The sequence below is a fragment of the Triticum aestivum genome, chromosome 1A, assembly GCF_018294505.1.
Source record: "Triticum aestivum cultivar Chinese Spring chromosome 1A, IWGSC CS RefSeq v2.1, whole genome shotgun sequence".
In the NCBI taxonomy this organism is placed as follows: domain Eukaryota; kingdom Viridiplantae; phylum Streptophyta; class Magnoliopsida; order Poales; family Poaceae; genus Triticum; species Triticum aestivum.
The window spans coordinates 50,586,417-50,610,770 of record NC_057794.1 but is presented as its reverse complement, the minus strand read 5'-3'; positions in this window follow the sequence as shown (position 1 = coordinate 50,610,770).

Here is a 24,354-nt window from a genome sequence, read left to right as displayed (position 1 = left end):
CCCCCACTTCACAAAAATTTGCCATTTTTATTCGCCCTCTTTTTCGTTCGCCATTTTTTCGTCAGACCTATCCTTTGCTTGCAATCATGAGTGATTTCGGTATGGCACCAACAGATGATGGCCTAACTCCTAAGATTGGATGTACTAGCAATATGGATGCTAAAACTTTTATCTTGGGGCAAGGGAATGTTATGGGAAAAGAAAATATCCAAGAATTTTTCAATTGTGTTGGACATTTAAGTCTTGATGATGCTCCTATACTTAGTACTACTAGATCTTATGCGGATGCTATTTCAACACTAGTTCTGAAACTTGGAAGCAAATTTATCCGTACTCATGCTACTTTGCAAAGGTTGTTTTTTGAGCTTCCCATCATAAAGAACCCTAAAGCTAAAAAGTTGGCCACTCTTGTTCTTATGAATGAATTTGACTACATAGTACGGGAAGCTAGGGAAATCTTTGACTTTTATGGTATGAATCATGAAAAGCCTGTGATAGATGAAATTCTTTACAATAGCGATTATGCATTAAGACTTTGCTAAGGGATAATAAAATCTTTGATGAGAATCTTAAAAAGGAAGTCCCCATTCTAGATGTAATCCAACAAATTTTCAATAATGTTAATCAACATTACTCTTGGATTATTGCCGGAAATCAACGCGATTATGATAATGGGAACTTTATAGTGCTAAGGTTTCTATGACAATATGTTTTATGTTGTTTTTACAAAACCCCATGATGAAACCATTTCTAAAAAAAATAAGAAGAAGGATGATAAAACTTAGATCCTTGCTCTATGCCTAGCTAAGGGCGTAAAACTATAGCGCTTGTTGGGAGGCAACCCAATGAATAAAATTTATTTTTGCTTCTTGCTTTCTGTTCTTGAGTGTTAGCACAATTATGCTACTGTTATGATTGTGTTTTTTGTGTTTTAATTAGTGTGTGTGCCAAGTAAAGCCTTTAGGATCTTCTTGGGTGCTAGTATTTTGATCTTTGCTTCAAGCCCACGTAGCTTCAAGCCGCATCACGCGACACGGAGAGCACCATAGGACATCACCAATAATAAAACATACAACTCAAACCAATCACGATCATCAATTAACCTGTAGGACAAAACGGATCTGCTAAACATCATAGGATAGCCACATATCATTAGATAACAATATATACCATTGAGCACCATGTTTAAGTAGAGATTACAGCGGGGAGAAGAGGTGTTCCACTGCTGCGACATGGAGAGCACCATAGGACAGCGGCAAAGTTGTTGGTGTAGATCGTCATCACAATGATTGCTCCGGCGGCACTCCGGCGCCACCGGGAGAGAGCGGGAGAGTGCCCCCTCCTTCTTCTTCCTTGACCTGCCCCCTAGATGGGAGATGGGTTTCCCCTCTGGTCCATGGCCTGCGAGGGAGTCCTGGATTAGGGGGTGTCCGGACAGCCAGACTATACCTTCGGCCGGACTCCTAGACTATGAAGATACAAGATTGAAGACTTCATCCCGTGTCCGGAAGGGACTTTCCTTGGCGTGGAAGGCAAGCTTGGCGATACGTATATGTAGATCTCCTACCATTGTAACCGACTCTATGTAACCCTAACCCTACCCGGTGTCTTTATAAACCGGAGGGTTTTAGTCCGTAGGACAAGGTACACATCAACAATCATACTATAGGCTAGCTTCTAGGGTTTAGCCTCCTTGATCTCGTGGTAGATCTACTCTTGTACGACCCATATCATCAATATTAATCAAGCAGGACGTAGGGTTTTACCTCCATCGAGAGGGCCCGAACTTGGGTAAAACTTCGTGTCCCTTGCCTCATGTTACCATCTGGCCTAGACGCACAGTTCGGGACCCCCTACCCGAGATCCGCCGGTTTTGACACCGACATTGGTGCTTCCATTGAGAGTTCCTCTGTGTTGTCACCATCAGGCTCGATGGCTCCTACGATCATCGATAGCGATGTAGTCCAGGGTGAGACCTTCCTCCCCGGATAGATCTTCGTCTTCAGCGGCTTCGCACTGCGGGCCAATTCGCTTGGCCGTCTGGAGCAGATCGAAAGCTACGCCCCTGGCCTTTAGGTCAGGTTTGGAAGTTTAAACTACACGGCTGACATCCGCGGGGACTTGATCTTCGACGGATTCGAGCCACTGCCGAGCGCGCCGCACTGTCACGACGAGCATGATCTAGCTCTGCCGCCGAATAGTGCCCTAGAGGCCGCACCGCATCGGCTCCGACCCTTAATTCGGAGCCAACTGCGCCGATCGAGGATGGGCGATTGGACGCCACCTCGGGGGCTACAACCCCAACGACGATTGAGCCAAGCACCAGCCCCGTACTCTGCGAGACTCGTGACTCCAAGGATCCGGACTCCTCTCCGGACTCCAAGCCCCTCGCGCCCCTGCCGATTAAATCCGATTGGGCGCCGATCATGGAGTTCACTGCCGCGGACATCTTTCAGCACTCGCTTTTTGGCGATATCCTGAAGTCACTAAAGTCTCTCTCTTATCAGGAGAGCCCTGGCCGGACTACGGTCAGCAAGGTTGGGGTACGGACGATGAAGAAATTCAAAGCCCACCCACCACCCACTTTGTAGCCGCTGTCGACGACTTAACTGACATGCTCGACTTCGACTCCGAAGATATCGACGGTATGGACGCCGATGAAGGAGATGATGAAGAACCAGCGCCTACTAGGCCCTGGAAAGCCACCTCGTCATATGACATATACATGGTGGACACCCCAAAAGAGGGAGATGGCGATGGAACAGTGGAGGATGACCCCTCCAAGAAACAGCCTAAGCGCCGGCGTCAGTGGCGCCGCTCAAAATCCCGCCAAAACAAACAAGGTGATTCCAGCACGGGAGATAATAATACTCCGAAAAGCGCCGAAGAAAACCCCCTCCAGCAAGATTTAGCACAGGAGGATGGAGAAACCAGCCCTCATGAGAGAGCGGCAGACAGAGAGGTCGAGGACGATAATTATATGCCTCCCTCCGAAGACGAGGCAAGCCTCGACAACGACGAATTCGTCGTACCAGAGGATCCCGTCGAGCAAAAGCATTTTCAACGCAGGATTATGGCCATGGCAAGAAGCCTCAAGAAAAAATAGCAACAGCTTAGGGCTGATCAAGATTTGCTAGTCGACAGATGGACTGAAGTCCTTGCGGCCGAAGAGCACAAACTCGAACGCCCCTCCAAGAGCTACCCAAAGCGCAGGTTGCTACCCCGATTAGAGGAGGAAGCACTTGATGCGGCCGACCGGCCACCTCATGGTCGCGACAGAGAGGCCTCTCGGCCCTCCACTCAAGCCGCACCCCGTACCAAGGCACGGGAATATGCGCCGGACTTACGAGACATGTTGGAGGACAAGGCAAGGCAAACAAGATCGATCTAGGGATCGCGTGGGCGCCCCACAGCTCGAGACGGTAACCGTCACGCCAGCCACAAATTCGGCAGGGCCGAACACAGTAGACAAGGCTCATTGGAGCTATGTCACGATATAGCCCAGTACAGAGGCGCCGCACACCCACTCTGCTTTATAGACGAAATAATGGATCATCAAATCCCCGAGGGTTTCAAACCCGTAAATATCGAATCATATGATGGCACAACAGATCCTGCGGTATGGATCGAGGATTATCTCCTTCATATCCACATGGCCCGCGGCGATGATTTCCACGCCATCAAATACCTCCCACTCAAGCTTAAAGGACCAGCTCGGCATTGGCTTAACAGCTTGCCAACATGATCAATTAGTTGTTGGGAGGACCTGGAAGCCGCATTCCTCGACAATTTCCAGGGCACTTATGTGCGACCCCCAGACGCCGATGACCTAAGTCACGTAATCCAGCAGCCAGAGGAATCGGCCAGGCAATTCTGGACATGGTTCCTAACAAAGAAAAATCAAATAGTCGACTGTCCGGACGCAGAAGTCCTAGCAGCCTTCAAGCACAATGTCTGACCCGGCACCTTGGATAGGAAAAGCCGAAATCTATGGCAGCACTCACGACACTCATGACCCGCTTTTGCGCGGGAGAAGACAACTGGCCTGCTCGTAGCAACAATATGACCAAGAACCCTGGTAATTCGGACACCAGGGACAGTAGTGGCAGGTCGCGTCGCAACAAGCAGAAGTGCCGCATTAACAACGACAATGCTGAGGATACGACAGTTAATGCCAGATTCAGAGGCTCTAAATCCGGTCAGCGGAAAAAGCCATTCAAAAGGAATCCTAGGGGCCCGTCCAGTTTGGACCGAATACTTGACCGCTCATGCCAGATACATGGCACCCCTGAAAAGCCAGCCAATCACACCAACAGGGATTGTTGGGTGTTCAAGCAGGCAGGCAAATTAAACACCGAAAATGAAGACAAGGGGCTGCATAGCGATGACGACGAGGAGCCCCGGCCGCCAAACAATAGTGGACAGAAGGGTTTTCCCCCACAAGTGCGGACGGTGAACATGATATACGGAACCCACGTCCCCAAAAGGGAGCGGAAGCGCGCATTAAGGGACGTATACGCGTTAGAGCCAGTCGCCCCAAAGTTCAACCCATGGTCCTCTTGCCCGATCACCTTTGATCGAAGGGAACATCCCACTAGCATCCGTCATGGCGGATTCATCGCATTGGTTCTAGACCCAATTATTGACGGATTTCATCTCACTAGAGTCCTTATGGATGGCGGCAGCAGCCTGAACCTGCTTTACCAGGATACAGTGCGGAAAATGGGCATAGATCCCTCGAGGATTAAGCCCACCAAAACGACCTTTAAAGGCGTAATACCAGGTGTAGAGGCCAACTGTACAGGCTCAGTCACACTTGAAGTGGTCTTCGGATCTCCGGATAATTTCCGAAGCGAGGAGTTAATCTTCGACATAGTCCCGTTTCACAGTGGTTATCACGCACTGCTCGGGCGAACCGCGTTCGCTAAGTTCAATGCAGTACCGCATTACGCATGCCTTAAGCTCAAGATGCCAGGCCCTCGAGGAGTAATTACGGTCAATGGAAACACCGAACGCTCCCTCCGAACGGAGGAGCACACAGCAGCCCTTGTAGCGGAAGTACAAAACAACCTCTCCAGGCAGTTCTCCAGTACGGCCACTAAACGACCGGACACCGTCAAGCGCGCCCGGCGTAGCCTACAACAAGACCGCCTGGCACGATCCAAGCAGGCGTAGCAATGCGGCCCCAACCCCAACCCTCGCAAAAAGGCGACGCCAGTACTTCGCGTACATAACTACGCTCTAGAGATACCATGGGCACAAGGGGAGGGGCACCATCACGGCACGCCCAAAACACGGCTTAAACCGTACCAGGGGCTGCCGATTTTTTTAATTTTCTCTTACTTTCAGGACTTCATCCTTTGGAAGGCCTGTTCGGCAGTTCAATTGCCGCACAAACGATGCAAGAACCAGGGAAGCAGACAAGCCACGCCGCAGTACGGAACTCCCAGGTGGTCTCTATCACGAGCAGTATACCTGTTCCGCATAATATTCCGCAGCTTACCCCTGGAACGGACATGTTAACTAGTCCAACCTTCCACTTATCGCATTATTTGTATCGTTCTGCTTTGATCGCAGCCCTTTTTAATAAACAATGCATAGCTTTCGTCTATTTTTGCATTACCTTTTTTCTTCATATATGTTCCTTAACGACATGTTGCACCCGTACACGTTGGTACGACCAAAATACGCCAGGGGCTTTAGTACCCCTCAACATGGTGTGAGAAGTCTGAACACTTTAACAAGTGGGGCACCCCGAACTTATAGCATTATATGCATCGGCTCCGAATCATGTCTTGGGTCAATAGTTGGGTTTGCCCAGCTCCTATGTTTTGGTGCCTTACGTTCCGCTATATCGGCTAAGGTAGCACTAGGAGAACCACTGCGATTGTGCCCCAGTTGAGCTGGGTCGAGCACCTCAGTGGAGAAAGCTAAAACTGACTGTCATGATGAAGTGAGAGCTGGTCGCTGTTCGAGAGGTTTTTTCGAGTCCCTAAAGACTTATGCCGCTTCGGGCAAGGAGCCGGCTCAGTCCGGCCAAGGCGTGGATAGCGCCCCGAACTTGGTCTTCCGAATACCAGGGGCTTCACTGAAATTTAAAATGATAGAATTCTATGGCTAAGTGAGAGTGTTCACGCATTATAGTCCGATTGCCTTGTTCGTTGGGCTGAGTGCCTCCCTCGAAGGACCCAAACATGGGAAAAAGAGCGCTCAGGTTTATCCCCGAACACCCTAGCACTAGCGGCATGGGGGTAGAAGCCGACGACTCGGCATCTCTCAAAATTGATAAACAGCCACACATAAGGTAATATTTTAAATTCCAACAGCATTGCTTAGCACATATAAACAAGTTTTCAGCGCATAGGACAAAACGAGCAAGTTTCGCTCAAAAATTACATCCCTAGAACATTCATCCGCCACAAGGTGGGCACCCTTCAGAACATCCTTATAGTAATTCTCGGGCTTGCGATGCTCTTTCCCCGGCGGTGGCCCGTCCTTCACCAGCTTCTCAGCATCCATCTTGCCCCAGTGCACCTTAGCACGGGCAAGGGCCCTACGAGCACCTTCAATGGAGACGGAGCACTTGATAGCTTCGAGCCTTGGACAGGCCTCCACCAACCGCCGCACCAGCCCGAAATAGCTCCCAGGCAGAGCCCCTCCAGGCCACAACCGAACAATGAGGCCCTTCATGGCCTGTTCGACCGCCTTGTGGAGCTCGACCAATTGCTTCAGCTGGTCGCTCAGGGGCACAGGGTGTCCGGCCTCAGCGTACTGAGACCAGAACACCTTCTCCGTCGAGCTGCCCTCCTCGCCTCGATAGAATGCGGCGGCATCGGACACACTCCGGGGAAGATCTACGAACGCTCCTGGAGAGCTCCGGATTTGGGTAAGTAACAAGTAACTCACGTTTATGTGTTTGCTTTGCATAAAGAATGCCTTACCCGCCGCTATCTTCTTCACCTCATCCAACTCCTGGAGGGTCTTCTGGGATTCGGCCTTGGCAGATTTGGCATTTTCAGTAGCCACCGCGAGCTCGGACGCTTGCATCTTTGAGTCAAGCTCCAAACTCTCATGTTTTTCCATGAGATTCTGGAGCTCTTGCCGCACCTTGCCAACCTCGGCCTCATATTTCTCCCGCTCGGTGCGCTCCGAGGCCGCACTCTTCTCGGCCTCGACCAGCGCTTGCTTAAGTGTCGCCACTTCAGACGCGGCCCTTGAAATAGCCATGATAATCCTGTCATTCTTTGCAATTGCACCTTTTTATATATATTTAAAAACAAGGTATTTCTTACCTTCATTGTCCTCGAGCTGCTTCTTGGCACGCTCGAGCTCTTCCTCGGACCACTCGAGGTTCTGCTTTAGCGCGTCCACTTCCGCAGTCAGTGCGGCGGACGCAAGCAGGCAAGCCTGCATATGCATATTGAATCATTTTTGTTAGACTCCTGCGAATTCTATTTGATCCTCTATTCGGCTTTTCTTCCCGAACGCCAAACAGAGCATCAGGGGCTACTGTCTATGCGGTACTATTATTTACACATTCTTTACTTACCTCAAAGCCTGTCAAAAGGCTAGTACAAGCTTCAGTCAGTCCACTCTTGGCGGACTGAACCTTCTGGACCACCGAACTCATAATAGCGCGGTGCTCCTCATCGATGGAGGCGCCTTGGAGCGCCTCCAACATATTGTCCTGCGCCTCCGGTTGGACGGGGGCCACCGGCATGGCGGAATTACTCCTCTTGGAAGGAGGTCCTCCGCCGGACTCTGGAACCTCTGAAGGTTCCGGAGCGGTGTCCGGCCTAGAGCCGGACTTGGAGCCCCGGGGGGTTTCATCCCCTTTACTCCTGGAGTCCGGGAGGTCGCCCTGCGGCGCCTCTCGGACCACCTCCTCCCGGCATGGAACCTGTTGGGACAACACTTCGGTGTCGTCCGTAGGGCAGGGGGAGGAAGCCGTCGGAAGCGAGTTCACATCCAACGAGTCCAGTGAGCCGCTCGATGACGCGTCAAGCCGGTCTTTGGGTGGGCTGCATAAACATATTCGACATGAGGGAAAGCTGTGCAATAAATGAATACTATGAATTACTCTGGTATCCGGATACTTACTATTTGGCCAGGGGCTTGTCCCTAGGCGCCCACTCCTCTCCGCCGCCGTCGGTGTCGGTGGAGCAGTCCAGAGGAAGGGTTTCCCCCTTCTTGGACCCTTCGGCCTCTCCAGTTGGGGCGGCCTTCCTTTTCTTCCCTTCCCCCGCTGGAGGGGGAGGGGTCTCTTCTTCCTCCTCCTCGTCTTCGCGGGAGGAGTGCGTCTTGGATTCGTCGGATGATGAATCCGACACCTCCGGGCGTCGGGCACTCTTTCGAGTCCCCGTGGCCTTCTTCTTGACCTTCTTCTCCGGCACCACATAGGGTGCCGGAACCAGCAGCTTCGCCAAGCGAGCATCCGCTGGGCCTTCGGGCAAAGGAGCCGGACAGTTGATCTGTCCGGAGGTCACCTGCCAATCCTGTCAAAGGTAAGGGAGTTTAGATCCCGCATGGAGTCAAACTATGAAAAACTGATACCCTATAAAAGGAAAAAAAACAGCTTACCGCGAGAGCGTGACGCTGCGCACTGAATCCACGATCCTCAGTAGCGGATGCGGGAGCCTCAACGCCCTTGAAAAGCACCTTCCAGGCATCTTCGTACATCGTGTCAAAGAGCCTGCTCAGAGTTTGGTGCCGCGCCGGGTCGAACTCCCACAGGTTGAAAGCCCGTTGTTGGCACTGGAGGATCAAGCGGATGAGCATAACCTGGACTACGTTGAAAAGTTTGAGCTTCTTGTCCACCAGGGTTTTGACGCATGTTTGGAGTCCGGTTAGCTCTCCTTTTTTACCCCACGACAGGCCTGTCTCTTTCCAGGACATGAGCCGCGTTGAGGTTCCGGACCGGAAGTCGTGGGGTGCGACCCATTCGGCGTCGCGCGGCTCGGTGATGTAAAACCACCCCGATTGCCACCCCTTCAGGGTCTCCACAAAGGAGCCCTCGAGCCAGAGGATGTTGGCCATCTTGCCCACCATGGCGCCTCCACACTCCGCCTGGCTGCCATGCACCACCTTCGGCTTGACGTTGAAAGTCTTGAGCCAGAGGCCGAAATGGGGGCGGATGCGGAGGAAGGCCTCGCACACGACGATAAACGCCGAGATGTTGAGGACGAAGTTCGGGGCCAGATCATGGAAATCCAGGCCGTAGTAGAACATGAGCCCCCGGACAAATGGGTGGAGTGGGAAGCCCAGTCCACGGAGGAAATGGGGGAGGAACATCACCCTCTCATGGGGCCTAGGGGCGGGGATGAGCTGCCCCTTTTCGGGAAGCCGGTACGCGATGTCGTTAGATAGGTATCCGACTTTCCTCAACTTTTGACGTGTCCCTCCGTGACGGAGGAGACCATCCACTTGCCTCTCGCTCTGTACATGGCTGGAGAAGGTTGAGGTGGGGAGTGCGGACTTGGGCGCTGGAGCTCGAGTGCGCAAGAATGGATAGGTGAAGGAGGAAGAAGGCGTAGGTGAAAAGGTGGATCCTTATCCCCTTATATGGGTGGACGCAACTACATGTCCCCACCAGCCTGGTAAAACTCGCTTATCTCCAAGCGTCGTAATCAATGGCGCGGTTGGGTTACCCACGCCCGTATTGATGAGAATCCTAGGATAAGGGGACACGATCTCTGCTTTAACAAGACGTGCCAAAGAAACCGCCTCGCATAACGCGCTGAGATGGGACAGTAAAATGGTTCGAATAAAAGCTTGGCCGTGGTGTGATGTCACACTACGAAATACATCAGCAGATTAGGTTTGTGTAAATATTATTCTCTCTATGGCAATATGTGGAAACTTATTTTGCAGAGCCGGACACTATCTTTGTGTTCAAAATCTTCTATGAAGTACTTGGAGGAGGAACCCACCTTGCAATGCCGAAGACAATATGTGCGCCAGACTCGTCGTCATTGAAGCCTGGTTCAGGGGCTACTGAGGGAGTCCTGGATTAGGGGGTGTCCGGACAGCCGGACTATACCTTCGGCCGGACTCCTAGACTATGAAGATACAAGATTGAAGACTTCGTCCCATGTCCGGAAGGGACTTTCCTTGGCGTGGAAGGCAAGCTTGGCGAACGGATATGTAGATCTCCTACCATTGTAACCGACTCTATGTAACCCTAACCCTACCCGGTGTCTATATAAACCGGAGGGTTTTAGTTCGTAGGACAACATACACATCAACAATCCTACCATAGGCTAGCTTCTAGGGTTTAGCCTCCTTGATCTCGTGGTAGATCTACTCTTGTACGACCCATATCATCAATATTAATCAAGCAGGACGTAGGGTTTTACCTCCATCGAGAGGGCCCGAACCTGGGTAAAACTTCGTGTCCCTTGCCTCCTGTTACCATCTGGCCTAGATGCACAGTCCGGGACCCCCTACCCGAGATCCGCCGGTTTTGACACCGACAGCCTCCATGGCGGCGGAGGAGCAGGAGACCCTCCGAGATTAGATCTATCTCTCTGTTTCTCTTCTGTTTCGCATTCCTGTTTTCTGGCCTTTCACCGTTTCTTAAATTCTCAGAGATCGGTAACTCTGATTGGGCTGAAATTTTAACATGATTTTCATCCGGATATAAGCTTCCTTGCAGCCAAAAGACATCTCCAATCGACCTACAGGGTGGACACAAGCTTGCCAGGCGCGCCCTGGGTAGGGGGCATGCCCCTGGAGCTTGTGGGCCCCTGGGGCATCGTCTCGCGTTGATTCCGCTTCCCAAAAATCACACATATTACAAAATAAATCTCTGTAAATTTTTATCGCGTTTGGACTTCATTTGGTATGGATATTCTGCGAAACAAAAAACATGCAGCAAACATGAACCGGCACTCGGCACTGGATCAATATGTTAGTCCCAAAAAATAATATAAATGTTGCCAAAAGCATATAAAATTTGTATAATATTGGCATGGAGCAGTAAAAAATTATAGATACGACGGAGACGTATCAGCATCCCCAAGCTTAATTCCTGCTCGTCCTCAAGTAGGTAAATGATAAAAAAGGATAATTTTTGATGTGGAATGCTACCTACCATAATCTTGATCATATAATCTAGTCATGACATGAATATTAAGACACGAGTGATTCAAAGCAATAGTATATAATTTGACATAAAGAATCAATACTAAGGCATCCCAACAAACAATCATGTCTTTCAAAATATCAATGCTAAAGAACGTTATCCCTACACAGTCATATAGCCTTGTCATGCTCCATCTTCTTAACACAAAGTATTTATCATGCACAACCCCAATGACAAGCCGATCAATTGGTTCATACTTTTTAACGCGCTTTAGCTTTTTCAACCCCCACGTAATACATGAGCGCAAGCCATGGTATAGCACTATGGGTGGAATAGAGTATGGTGGTATAGATAATATAGAGAAGACAAAAAAGGAGAAAGTCTCACATTGATGAGGCTAATCAATGGTCTATGGAGATGCCCATCAATTGATGTCAATGCAAGGAGTAGGGATTGCCATGCAAAAGATGCACTAAGAGCTATAAGTGTATAAAGCTCAAACTGAAAACTAAGTGGGTGTGCATCCAACTTGCTTGCTCATGAAGACCTCGGGCATTTGAGGAAGCCCATCATCGGAATATACAAGCCAAGTTCTATAATGAAAAATTCCCACTAGTATATGAAAGTGACAACATAGGAGACTCTCTATATGGAAAACATGGTGCTACTTTGAAGCACAAGTGTGGAAAAGGATAGTAACAATGCCCCTTCTCTCTTTTCTCTCATATATTGTTGTTTTCTCTTTTTTCTTTTTTTCCTTTTTTTCTTGGGCTCTTTTTGGCCTTTTTTCCTCTCTTTTTTAATTTTCATCCGGAGTCTCATCCCGACTTGTGGGGGAATCATAGTCTCCATCATACTTTCCTCACTGGGACAATGCTCTAATAATGATGATCATCACACATTTATTTACTTACAACTCGATATCTAGAACGATATGACACTAAATGAATGCCTATGGCAGTGTACCAGGATCTGCAATGATCTAGCGTACCAAAGATATCAAAAAACAGAAAAGCCATGACAATATCATGCTAGCTATCTTACGATCATGCAAAGCAATATGACAATGAATGCTCAAGTCATGTATATGATGATGACAGAAGTTGCAGGGCAATATATCTCGGAATGGCTATGGAAATGCCATAATAAGTAGGTATGGTGGTTGTTTTGAGGAAGATATAAGGAGGCTTATGTGTGATAGAGCGTATCATATCACGGGGTTTGGATGCATTGGAGAAGTTTGCACCAACTGTCGAGGTGAGAAAGGGCAATGCATGGTACCGAAGAGGCTATCAAATTGCGGAAAGGTAAGAGTGTGTATAATCCATGGACTCACATTAGTCATAAAGAACTCACATACTTATTGCAAAAGTTTATTAGCCCTTGAAGCAAAGTACTACTACGCATGCCCCTAGGAGGATATATTGGTAGGAAAAGACCATCGCTCGTCCCAGACCGCCACTCATAAGGAAGACAATCAATACTAAATCATACTCCAATATCATCGCATAACAAGAGATCATACCTGCATGCTTCGGGAATTACAAACCTTAACACCAATGTTATCACTAAACCACAATCATTCACTAGTACCTCGCACATATTAGCATCTCTATATCGCAAAACCATTCCAAGGAATCAAACATATCATATTCAGTGATCTACAAGTTTTATGTAGGATTTTTTGACTAACCATGTGAATGATCAACTCTTGTTGTCTCTCTAAATAGATATAAGTTAAGCATGAGAGTTTAATTCTTTCTACAAAAGATTTGCCCACTCTCTAACAAATATAAGTGAAGCAAAAGAGCATTCTACAAATGGTTGTTTTCTATATGTAGAGAAATAGGCAATCCAAACTTCAAATGATATAAGTGAAGCACATGAAGCATTCTATAAAGCCATACTCAAAAGATATAAGTGAAGTGCAAAGAGAATTCTATATATCAACTAAGGACTATCTCATAACAGCATGGTGCATAAAAGAAAAGTGAAAAATAAAAACAAAAGATGCTCCAAGAATTTGCGCCTATCATGTGACGAATAAAAATATAGCTCAAAGTAAAATTACTGATAGTCGTTAGAAGAAAGAGGGGGCATCCCCAAGCTTATTTGCTTGAGAGTCCTTGAATATTACCTTGGGGTCCCTCGGGCATCCCCAAGCCTAGGCTCTTGCCACTCCTTATTCCTTCATCCGTCGTGATCTCAACAAACACAAGATTGTGTTGGGAATCGTTGCATGGAAAACAAAAAAATTCTATGCACACGCAATGATCTATCCATGGAGATGCATAGCAATGAGGGGAGTGCCTACGTACCCTCAAAGACCGTAAGCAGAAGCGTTTATTGAACGCGGTTAATGTAGTCGTACACCTTCGTGATCCACCCGATCAAGTACCAAACATACGGCACCTCCGCATTCTGCACACGTTCAACTCGGTGTCTGCTACCTCTTGAGCACTGCGTTGGATTTCCCCGAAGAGGAGAGGATGATGCAGCAAAGTAGCGTAAGTATTTCCCTCAGTTTTTGAGAACCAAGGTATCAATCCAGTAGGAGGCTACGCGCGAGTCCCTTGTACCTACACAAAACAATAGCTCAACGCAACCAACGCGCTTAGGGGTTGTCAATCCCTTCACGGTCACTTACGAAAGAGAGATCTGATAGAGATGATAAATAATATTTTTGGTATTTTTGGTATAGAGATGCAAAGTGAAAAGTAAAAGGTAAAGTAAAAAAGCAAAGCAATAATAAAGTGATGGAGATTGATATGATGAGAAAGAGACCCGGGGGCCATAGGTTTCACTAGTGGCTTCTCTCAAGAGCATAAGTATTCTACGGTGGGTGAACAAATTACTGTTGAGCAATTGACAGAATTGAGCATAGTTATGAGAATATCTAGGTATGATCATGTATATAGGCATCACGTCCGAGACAAGTAGACCGACTCCTGCCTGCATCTACTACTATTACTCCACTCATCGACCGCTATCCAGCATGCATCTCGAGTATTAAGTTAAAAACAGAGTAACGCCTTAAGCAAGATGACATGATGTAGAGGGATAGTTTCATGCAATATGATAAAACCCCCATCTTGTTATCCTCGATGGCAACAATACAATACGTGCCTTGCTGCCCCTTCTGTCACTGGGAAAGGACACCGCAAGATCGAACCCAAAGCTAAGCACTTCTCCCATGGCAAGAAAAACCAATCTAGTAGGCCAAACCAAACTGATAATTCGAAGAGACTTGCAAAGATAACCAATCATACATAAAAGAATTCAGAGAAGATTCAAATATTATTCATAGATACACTAGATCATAAACCCACAATTCATCGGTCTCAACAAACACACCGCAAAAAGAAGATTACATCGAATAGATCTCCACGAGAGAGGGGGAGAACATTGTATTAAGATCCAAAAAGAGAGAATAATTCATCTAGCTACTAACTATGGACCCGTAGGTCTGAAGTAAACTACTCACACTTCATTGGAGGGGCTTGGATGATGATGTAGAAGCCCTCCGTGATCGATGCCCCCTCCAGCGGAGCTCCGAAACAGGCCCCAAGATGGGATCTCGTCGATACAAAAAGTTGCGGCGGTGGAATTAGGTTTTTGGCTCTGTATCTGATCGTTTGGGGGTACGTGGGTATATATAGGAGGAAGAAGTACATCGGTGGAGCAACAGGGGGCCCATGAGGGTGGAGGGCGTGCTTGGGGGGGGGGGGGCAGGCGCGCCCCCCTATCTCGTGGCCTCCTGCTAATTGGCTTGACGTAGGGTCCAAGTCTCCTGAGTTGTATTCGGTGAGAAAATCATGTTCCCGAAGGTTTCATTCCGTTTGGACTCCGTTTGATATTCCTTTTCTTCGAAACCCTAAAACAGGCAAAAAACAGCAATTCTGGGTTGGGCCTCCGGTTAATAGGTTAGTCCCAAAAATAATATAAAAGTGGATAATAAAGCCCAATAATGTCCAAAACAATAGATAATATAGCATGGAGTAATCAAAAATTATAGATATGTTGGAGACGTATCAGTGTCGTCCTCGCCATCTTGATCCAGCAAGCTGGGCAAGGTAGTAGATGAGTTATGTCAGCATAATGGCATGGTGAAGGTCGTGGTGAATCAATCCTACAGGGCTTCGCTTAAGCACTGCGATGATCTAGAGTGGAGGTGTAAACTAGAGGTGGAAGGGTGCCGACACACAGCGTGGAATAAGCTGTGTATTGTGTGGCACCCCTCCCCACATATATCTAGGTGTGGGAGAGGAGGAGGCAGCCCGTAGGGCGACCCAATAGGGCCGGCGACCACCCTAGGGTTTTCCTTGTGGTGTGCCCCCACCTCCATATAATGCACTTGGGATAAGGAAAGGGAGGAGGCGCCCCCACTCCTTCCTTTCTCCCTTCCGGAGATATGGTAAGAGGAGGTGGCGCCCCCCCTTCCATATAATTGGGCACGGCTGCCCTAAAGGGGGCGCAACAGTCCATGTGGGGTGGTGCGTTCCCCTCCACTTGGCCCACTAAGGCCTAATACTCTCTCGGTGCCTCCGGAACCCCTTCCGGTATTCCGATATGTACCCGATACCCTATGGAACACTTCCGGTGTCCAAATATCATTGTCCTATATATCAATCTTTACCTCTCGACCATTTCAAGACTCCTCGTCATCTCTATGATATCATCCGAGACTTTGAACAACATTCGGTCACCATAACGCATAACTAATAAAATATCAAGTCGACATCGAACGTTAAGTGTGCAGACCCTATGGGTTCGAGAACTATGTAGACATGACCAAGAAACCTCTCCGGTCAATAACCAATAGCGGAACCTGGATGCCCATATTGTCTCCTACATATTCTACGAAGATCTTTATCAGTTGAACTGTTATGACAACAAACGTAATTCCCTTTGTCCATCGGTATGTTACTTGCCCGAGATTTGATCGTTGGTATCTTCATACGTAGTTCAATATCATTAGCGGCAAGTCTCTTTCCTTGTTTCGTAATACATCACCTCGTGACTAACTCCTTAGTCGTTTGCTTGCAAGCTTATGATGTGTATTACCGAGAGGGCCCAGAGATACCTCTCCGACACTCGGAGTGACAAATCATAATCTTGATCTATGCCAACATAACAAACACCTTCAGAGATACCTGTAGAGCATCTTTATAATCACCCAGTTACGTTGTGATGTTTGATAGCACACAAGGCATTCCTCCAGTATCCAGGAGTTACATAATCTCATAGTCGAAGGAATATGTATTTGACATGAAGAAAGCAATAGCAATAAAACTGAACGATCATTATACTAAGCTAACGAATGGGTCTTTTCCATCACATCATTCTCCTAATTATGTGATCCTGTGATCAAATGACAATGCATGTCCATGGTTAGGAAACCTTAACCATCTTTGATCAATGAGCTAGTCTAGTAGAGGTTTACTAGGGACACAATTTTTGTTTATGTATTCACACATGTATTTAGGTTTATGGTAAATACAATTCTAGCATTAATAACAAACCTTTATCATAAATAAGGAAATATTAAATAAAAACTTTATTATTGCCTCTAAGGCATATTTCTTCAGTCTCCCACTTGCATTAGTGTCAATAATCTAGTTCACATCGCCATGTGATTAACACCAATAGTTCACATCACCATGTGACCAATGCCCAAAGGGTTTACTAGAGCCAATAATCTAGTTCACATCGCCATGTGATTAACACCCAAAGAGTACTAAGGTGTGATGATGTTTTGCTTGTGAGAGAGTTTTAGTCAACGGGTCTGCCACATTCAGAGCCGTATGTATTTTGCAAATTTTCTATGTCTACAATGCTCTGCATGGAGATACTCTAGCTAATTGCTCCCACTTTCAATATGTATCCAGATTGAGACTCGGAGTCATCTGGATTGGTGTCAAAGCTTGCATCGACGTAACCCTTTACGACGGACTCTTTATCGCGTCCATAACCGAGAAACATTTCCTTAGTCCGCTTAGGTAACTAAGGATAATTTTGACCGCTGCCCAGTGATCTAGTCCTGGATCACTATTGTACCCCCTTGCCAAACTCATGGCAAGGTACACAATAGGTCTGGTACACACCATGGCATACTTTATAGAACCTATAGCTGAGGCATAGGGAATGACTTTTGTTCTCTTTCTATCTTCTGTCGTGGTCAAGTTTTCGGTCTTACTCAACTTCACACCTTGCAATAAAGGCAAGAACCTTTTCTTTGACTGATCCATTTTGAACTTCTTCAAAATCTTGTCAAGGTATGTGCTTTGTGAAAGTCCTATTAAGCATCTTAATCCATCACTATAGACCTTGGTGCCCAATATATAAGTAGCTTCATCGAGGTCTTTCATTGAAAAATTCTTATTCAAGTATCCTTTTATGAAATCTAGAAATTCTATATCATTTCCAATCAATAATATGTCATCCACATATAATATCAGAAATTCTACAGAGCTCCCACACACTTTCTTGTAAATATAGGCTCACCGTAAGTCTGTATAAAACCATATGCCTTGATCACCTCATCAAAGCGTATATTCCAACTCCGAGATGTCTGTACCAGTCCATAGAAAGATCGCTAGAGCTTGCACACTTTTGAGCACCTTTAGGATCGACAAAACCTTCTGGTTGCATCATATACAACTCTTCTTTAAGAAATCCATTAGGGAATGCATTTTTGATGTCCATTTGCCAGATTTCATAATCATAAAATGTGGCAATTTGCTAACATGATTCGGATAGACTTAAGCACCATTATGGGTGAGATAATCTCATCGTAGTCAACCCCTTGAACTTGTCGAAAACCTTTTGCGACAAGCCGAGCTTTGTAGATAGTAACATTACCATCAGCGTCAGTCTTCTTCCTAAAGATCCATTTATTATCTATGGCTTGCCGATCATTGGGCAAATCCACCAAAGTCCATACTTTGTTCTCATACATGGATCCTATCTCAGATTTCAAGGACTCAAGCCATCTGTTGGAATCTGGGCTTATCATAGCTTCTTCATAGTTTGTACGTTTGGCATGGTCTAGTAACATGACTTCCAGGACAAGATTACCATACCACTCTGGTGCCGATCGTGCTCTGGTCGATCTACGAGGTTCAGTAGTAACTATCTGAAGTTTCATGATCATGATCATTTGCTTCCTCTCTAGTTGGTGTAGGCATCACGGGAATGGTTTTCTGTGATGTGCTACTTTCCAATTCGAGAGAAGGTATAATTACCTCATCAAGTTCTACCTTCCTCCCACTCACTTCTTTCAAGAGAAACTCCTTCTCTAGAAAGGACTCTGTCGGTGTCAAAACCGGCGGATCTCGGGTAGGGGGTCCCGAACTATGCGTCTAAGGCGGATGGTAACAGGAGGCAGGGGACACGATGTTTACCCAGGTTCGGGCCCTCTCGATGGAGGTAATACCCTATGTCCTGCTTGATTGATTTTGATGACATGAGTATTACAAGAGTTGATCTACCACGAGATCATAGAGGCTAAACCCTAGAGGCTAGACTATGGTATGATTGTTGTTGTCCTACGGACTAAACCCTTCGGTTTATATAGACATCGAAGGGGGCTAGGGTTACACAGAGTCGGTTACAAGGGAGGAGATCTACATATCAGTATTGCCAAGCTTGCCTTCCACGCCAATGAAAGTCCCATCCGGACACGGGACGAAGTCTTCAATCTTGTATCTTCATAGTCCAACAGTCCGGCAAAAGGATATAGTCTGGCTGTCCGGAGACCCCCTAATCCAGGACTCCCTCAGTAGTCCCTGAACCAGGCTTCAATGACGATGAGTCCGGCACGCAAATTTGTCTTCGGCATTGCAAGGCGGGTTCTTCCTCCGAATACTTCATAGAAGATTTTGAGCACAAGGATAGTGTCCGGCTCTGCAAAACAAGTCCCACATACCACCGCAGAGAGAATAATATTTCCACAAATCTAATCTACTGACACGTTTAGCAACATGACACCACGTCATGGCCCGGTCATTATTTGAACCGTTTTTCTCAACCAGCCCTGCACATATCGTGAGGCGGTTTTCTTGACACATCTTGTCGAAGCAGAGATCGTGTCCCCCTATCACGGGATTCTCATCAATACGGATGTGGGTACCCCAACCGCGCCATCAATTACGGCGCTTGGGGAATAAGAGGTTTTACCAGGTGAGTGGGGAGGCGCATCGCCTCTTCCGCCCTTATAAAGGGACAAGGATTCACTCTTTTCACCCATGCCTTCTTCCCGATTCATTCCCTTCTGCTCAGGCTCCAGCGCCCAAGCATTCACCTTCTCTGCCCTCCAAAGGGTCTTCCAAAGATGTCCGGATCCGGAGCAGGAGGCAAATGGATGGACTCTACCGTCCGAGAGAAGGATATCAAAAAGCTTCGGGAGGCCGGGTATCTGGCCAAGAAAATCAGCCACCGTCTCCCGTCGGCGGGACAGATAGTCCCCACTCCGGAACCCCATGAGAGGGTTGTATTCCTCCCTCACTTTGTCCACGGGCTAGGGTTTCCCCTCCACCCGTTCGTCCGTGGCCTCATGTATTATTATGGGATCGACCTTCATGATTTGTCCCCCAATTCCTTCCTCAACATCTCAACGTTCATTGTTGTGTGCGAGGCTTTTCTCCGTATTTCACCACACTTCGGTTTATGGCTAAAGGTTTTTAATGTGAAGCCCAAGGTGGTGGGCGGCGAGCATGCCAAGTGCGGGGGCGCTATGTTGAGCAAGATGCCCAATGTCATATGGCCGACGAGAACCTTTAACGATTCTGTCAAGGAGTGGCAACAGCAGTGGTTTTACATCACTGAGCCGTGCAGCAAGGAATGGGCCACCTCTCCCGAGTTTCGATCCGGTGCCCCTCTGCGGCTTACATCCTGGGTTAAGAAAGGCCTGGTCTGGTCCTCGTCCGACGAAGTGTCGGTGCTCCAAGCATGCGCTAAAGGTATGGGAGATAAGAACATTGAACTTGTCAATGTAGTCTAGATGATGTTAGTCCGCCGGATACTGCCTTGTCAATACCGGACTTGCAACCTATGGGAATTCAATCCGGCCAGGCACCAAACCTTGCGAGGGTTCTTTGGCTCCTCGCACAAGGACATTTGGAAGGTGCTTTTCAAGTCTAGCAAATCATAGCCAGACTCCGCCGAGGACCGCGGGTACCAACTATCCCGCCCTGCAAGTTCGGTGAGTTTATCAAACTTTTCTATCCGCATGGCCCAAAGGAAGCGCTTAACGCGTGTCATTCAACTCTCCCAGGGCTGGACGAAGAAGGCGCAGCGGATCCATTGTCCGGCCCCGCTGCCCGAAGACCCGGTCATCCCACTTCTTATGAAGATGCTGGTTCCGGTGCCTTACAAGGTGCCGGAGAAGACGGCCGTGGAGGAGGCCAAAAAGACCCGGGGCGGCCTTCGTCGCCGCAGCACTTCGGACACAATACCCGAAGGCTCTGATGCCCATTCCTCCTCCGAAGAGGACGAAGAGGAGGAAGATGAATCCCCTGCGGGGGGAAGAAGAAAAAGGACGGCCTCCGCACCCTTGGAGGCCGAACTGCCCAAAAGGGGAAAGGCTCCTCTTTTGGAGGAGTCCACCGCCGTCGCCGATAGCGGCCCGGTTTGGGATCCCAGGGCCCAGCCCCTGGTGAACTCGTAAGTGTATAAAATCCGAGTACGTTTAAGCTCCGGACTCATCGTGGCTTAGTATTTTAACCTAAGCCATATTTTTTTGTAGTCCAGTGAGGTCCCGTACCAAACAATCCTCATCAGAGGACCTGCTATGGAGAGCGGGACGCCCTCAAAGGCTGAGCTCAAATGCTATGGAGAGCGGGACACCCTCAAAGGCCCCTTCCTCCGAATGAGTGCATAACACCGAGGCTTCGTCCCATAAGGACCCCGACCAAGGAGGAAAGGAAGAAACCATGAAGGCGGCACCTGGAGGTCAAGCCGCAGGGGCCGGACACATGGGGGAAAAGATTCCCATGGGCAGTGGCGTAGCTGTAGGGTGGCCAGGGTGGTCCATGGACCACCCTGGAATTTGGCCCATTAGTTTAGTACTTCTCTGAAAAAATGAAACATATCCAGGCCCAAGTCAGGTCTCAGCCCATGTACATGCGAAGCGTTGGCTCCTTTCTTCCGTTTCCTGGTACGCGTACGCTGATCGTCGTCTCGTCTACTCGTCTCCTTTTCCTCTGGACTGAAACCCTAGCGGCTATCGTCATCGCCCAGCGCAACTGCGCAACAGCGCAAGGCCGGCACTCCGGCTGTCCGGCAGGGCACCTGCCGACGGCGACGGCCAAGCGGCCAACGAAGGACGCCCGTCCCGGTGGCCGGCGAGGCGAGGAAGGAACTGCGCACCTACGCACACATAGGTACAGGCGTACAGCCCCATACACAGTCCCGTATAGAGTAAGATTTTTGTTCTTCTCTAACTCAAAGAACAACTTCCTTTTGCTCTGAAGATTTGAACGGTTTGTTGAGAGTGCAAGCTTTAAATTTTTTTGCAATTGATTAGTCAATTGAACCGATTGAATCATTAGGGCTTTGTTCCAACTGAATTAATGTATTAACTTTTTTGTAGAACTGTTGCAAAAATGAAGCGGACAGGAGACATTGCATCGCTTTTTTTGAGATATGGATCCAAGAAGAAGGTAGCTGCTCCTTTTTCACCTCCTTCTCCGGCACCGGTAGTGCCCGCAGGGGAACAACAAACCTTAGAATCAGTGCAAGAGAGAGTAAATGAAGAAATTGTGGATTCATCACCACCAGCGCCATCGCCGCCACCGCCGCCGCCACCACCACCACCACCACCACCATCTGTTTATGATATTAGTCGCCTTCCACATGATCCGGGGGATAGACTGCCCATTGCGTCTTATCCTGTCAATGATCAAGATGCCGTTCGACGAGCATATATCCTCAAGCGTCCGTTCCAACCATATGCACATCAATTTGAAAGCAGAAATATTGGAGGCAGAGATCGGCAATTCAATCCTCTCTGGTTTCATAAACATCATTGGCTTGAATATAGTATTAGCAAGAAAGCTGGATTCTGCTTTGTATGCTACTTGTTCAAAGATAAAAAAACCAGTGGCAATAGAACCAATGCATTTACTGAAGATGGTTGGAGAACTTGGAATAGAGAGGATGCGCTTGTAAAGCATGAAGGTGGTGTAGCAAGTGTGCACCAGGCAGCTCAAGAGAGATACAACTTATTTGTTAGCCCCCGTGCTTCTCAAATTGATAATATTATGGTGAAGGGGAATAATGAGGATCTACGTCTTTACAAGATCCGATTGACTTATTCACTTAGATGTTTGAGGTTTCTTTTGCATCAAGGATTGGCCTTCCGTGGACACAGAGAAAATGAAGAGTCTAGCAACAGAGGTAACTTCATTGAGCTTTTGAAATGGCTTACAACAAATAGTGAAGAGGTGAATAAGTATGTTTTGAATAATGCTCCACGTAATTGCAAATTGACTTCCCCTGGTATACAACAACAAATTATCCAATGTTGTGCAATAGAAACTAGAAAGAAAATTATTGAAGAACTTGGCGATGATCACTATGCTATTCTAGCGGATGAATCTAGCGATGTATCACATAAAGAACAATTGGCTCTGTGCTTGCATTTTGTTGATAAACTAGGAAGGCCATGTGAGCACTTTCTTGGAGTTGTTCATGTAGGTGATACTACTTCACTGTCACTTAAGGAAGCAATTGAAGATTTACTTGTGGATAACCATTTAACCATGAGTCAAATTCGTGGGCAAGGTTACAACGGGGCTAGCAATATGAAAGGGGAGATTAAAGGTCTAAAAACATTGATCATGAGAGAGTCACCTTCTGCTTATTATGTCCATTGTTTTGCTCATCAACTCCAACTAGTTCTTGTTGCTGTTGCCAAGGGAAATGATGATTGTGTGTGGTTTTTCGATCGAGTGTCTTTATTGCTGAATATTGTTGGTGTTTCTTGTAAGCGTCATGACATGCTTCGAAATGTTAGACTTCACAATATCATGAAGGCAATTGAATGTGGTGAACTGGAAACTGGGACTGGATTAAATCAAGAGATGGGCTTGCCTAGGCCGGGTGAAACTCGGTGGGGCTCTCATTATAGAACTGTCCGCAACATTATTGATATGTATGCTGAAATTCGTGATGTGCTCATCTCTCTTGGTAAAGATACTTCACAAAGGGCTGAATGGCCGAAAATACATAGTATTGTTGGAGTGTTTGAGTCATTTGACTTTGTTTTGAATGCACACTTGATGTTTCTCATTCTTGGATATACAAATGATTTGTCCGAGTGTTTGCAAAGAAGAGACCAAGATATTCTTACTGCAATGTCACTTGTTAGATTGGCAAAAAGTAGGATGCAAGAATTGAGGTCTAATGGGTGGGATGCATTCCTTGAAAAGGTCACTTCCTTTTTCAACAAACATGGCATTGAAGTTCCTGTAATGGAGAATAATTATGTCCCTTATGGAAGATCAACACGGTTTGTACAACCTCAAACAAATGTAGACCACTTTAGAAGGGAAATTTATATTGGGAATCAGTCAAGAGCTCGACAATCGGTTTGATGAGGTCAATATGGAGTTGCTTTCTTGTATGTCGGCCTTGAATCCCGCCAACTCATTTGCTGCTTTTGATGCACAAAAGGTACGTAGACTTGCTGAGTTCTACCCCAATGATTTTTCAAGCTCTGACTTGATGCACCTTGAAATGCAACTTGATAACTATATTGATGACATGAGAAAAGATGACAACTTCAAAGGCCTAGAAAATCTTGTTGATCTCTCAGTTAAGCTTGTTCAAACAAGAAGGCATATAGTTCATAATTTGGTGTACTTGCTTCTAAAATTGGTATTGCTTCTACCGGTGGCAACATCAAGTGTTGAAAGAGCATTTTCTGCAATGAGTGTGGTCAAAAACAAGTTAAGAAACAAGATGGGTGATAGTCTTTTGGATGATTGCCTAGTCACATACATCGAACGAGATGCTTTCTCCAAAGTGACCGAAGATAATATAATTGAGACTTTCATGGTCTTGAGAAGGCGGTATACCGACAAATAAGGTGTGTCATATTTTATGCAAATGTAAGACTTGAACATGAATTTTAATATGCTTTGCAAGACCTTATTGATATGTGCTTTGGATATATTCTGTGTGCATATGTTGGTTTGTTAAATTTGTGGTGTAAATTTTATTTTGTGCCAATTGGACCACCCTGACATAAAATCCTGGCTACGCCACTG